This window comes from Nicotiana tabacum, chromosome 13 (genome assembly GCF_000715075.1).
Source record: "Nicotiana tabacum cultivar K326 chromosome 13, ASM71507v2, whole genome shotgun sequence".
Lineage (NCBI taxonomy): Eukaryota > Viridiplantae > Streptophyta > Magnoliopsida > Solanales > Solanaceae > Nicotiana > Nicotiana tabacum.
Window position 1 is genome coordinate 102,837,875 of NC_134092.1, and position 2,297 is coordinate 102,840,171.

Genomic DNA, 2,297 nt, shown 5'->3' on the forward strand with positions numbered 1-2,297 from the left:
TTTAGGATTAGTTGGTATGTTTGGTTGAGGTCCCGGGGGCCTCGGGTGTGTTTCAGATGCTTAACGGGTGAAAACTTGGACTTAGAGGAATTTGAAATTTTGATATCGAGCTCGGAATGGAATTCCGAAAGTGGCTGTAGGTTCGTAATGTCATATGTGACATGTGTGTAAAATTTAAAGTCATTCGGATTTGATGTGGTCCGGCGTCGTTTGTAGAATTTGGAAAAACATTAAATTCTTAGGTTTGAATCCGTGATTAATTCATGATTTTGGTGTTGTTCGACGTGGTTTAAAGGCTCAACTAAGTTCGTAAGGGTTTTTAGGATTAGTTGGTATGTTTGGTTAGGGTCCCGGGGGCCTCGGGTGTGTTTCAGATGCTTAACGGGTGAAAACTTGGACTTAGAGGAATTTCTGAACTTTGCTGGTTCTGGTGTTTTCGCACCTGCGGAAAAGAGACCGCAGGTGCGCGAGCCGCGCATGCGGAGATGGAAGCGCAGATGCGATAAATCGAGAGTTGGCCTGGGTTCGCAGGTGCAAGGAAGTTTCCGCATCTGCGATGCCCGCAAATGCGCAAGGTTGTTCGCACATGCGCAAGATGCACAGAAGCGGAAGGGACTCCGCAGGCGCGAGGGCGCAGATGCGGCCCTTTCGTCGCAGGTGCGAAGGCAGAAGGGGTAAGTGAGTTGCGCAGATGCGCACGTTTTCTGCACAAGCGCACCCGCAGGTGCGAGCCCAGGTTCCGCAGGTGCGGAAATACCTGGGCAGCGATTAAAACCGAAGAGCTTCGCGATTTTTATCATTTTTGGCTTTCCAAACTCGGGTTGGGGCGATTGTTTAGAGCATTTTTGAGGCATTTCTTGAGGTAAGTTCCTTGTGCTTATGTTTGGTCAATAATCTTGTCTTGCCATGTATTTTTTTCACCTAGTTAATGTGTATTTAAGGTGGAAATTGGAAGTTGGAGACTAGGGATTTGAGAATTTGAATTGTGGATTGGAGGACCATTTGGTGTCGGATTTTAGTAAATTTGATATGGTTAGACTCGTGAGTGAATGAGCTTTCTAGTTTCGTGAATTTTGTCGGGTTTCGAGACGTGGGCCTCGGGGGCCGGCTTTGAGCCAATTTCAGGTTTTGGCCTAATTTTTGTAGTTTTTCTTGTGCGATTCATTCCATTAGCGCGTATTGATGGTATTGTACTGTTTAGAATAGATTCGGTCCATTTGGAGTAGGATACCCGTGGAAAGAACGTGATATCAAGTTGATTTGAGCGGTTCGAAGTAAGCGGCTTGCCTAACCTTGTGTTGAGGACTTTCCCCTTAAGATATCTTGATATTATTTGGTGTGTGGGCGCCGTGTACGTGAGGTGACGAGTACGTACACGAGCTATTATTGCAAAAATCATGTTTATCCTTTTAAAATCATAAATTGCTTCTCTTATTAATTGTACTAATATGTTTAATTGTATAGTTTAGACTAGAAAAGCATGCTTACGTGTTTTAACTGCCTAATTGACAGTCTGTGCATCATGTTCAGTTAAGTCCTTATTTACCTTATCTGTGTCCAGTATAAACTGTATAACTCGATGCCATACCTGTCATTTCATTGTGCGTTGCATATTTAATTTGGGACTACGGACGTATTCTGTGAGATCCCTCTATACTGCATATTTACTTTGGGACTACGGACGTATTCCGGGAGATCCCCCTTGTACTGCATATTTACTTTGGGACTACGGATGTATTCCGGGAGATCCCTTTGTACTGCATATTTACTTTGGGACTACAGACGTATTCCAGGAGATCCCCCAGCACTGCATATTTACTTTGGGACTACAGACATATTCCGGGAGATCCCCTTGTACTGCATATTCATTTGAAACTACGGGACGGTATCCCGAGAGATTTCCCACAGTGTTTACCTTATTTTGAGCCGAGGGCTCCCTTAACTGTTAAATTTTCGAGAATTTCTTTAACTGTGTTACCGTAAATTCTATATATCTTTTACTGTTTAATTTATTATATTTACTCTGGTAGGGCCTTGACCTGACCTCGTCACTACTCGACTGAGGTTAGGCTTGGCACTTACTGGGTACCATTGTGGTGTACTCATGCCCTTCCCTGCACATGTTTTCGTGTGCAGATCCAGGTGCGAGCTATCAGTCTCGGGATTAGTACGTGCTGCTGATTCTAGGAGACTTCAAGGTACCTCTGCTTGCGTTCGCAGATCTTCGGAGTCCCCTTCTACTCCCTCGTCTAGAGATTTTCCTTATTATATTCAGACTTTTGTATAGAGCTACATAG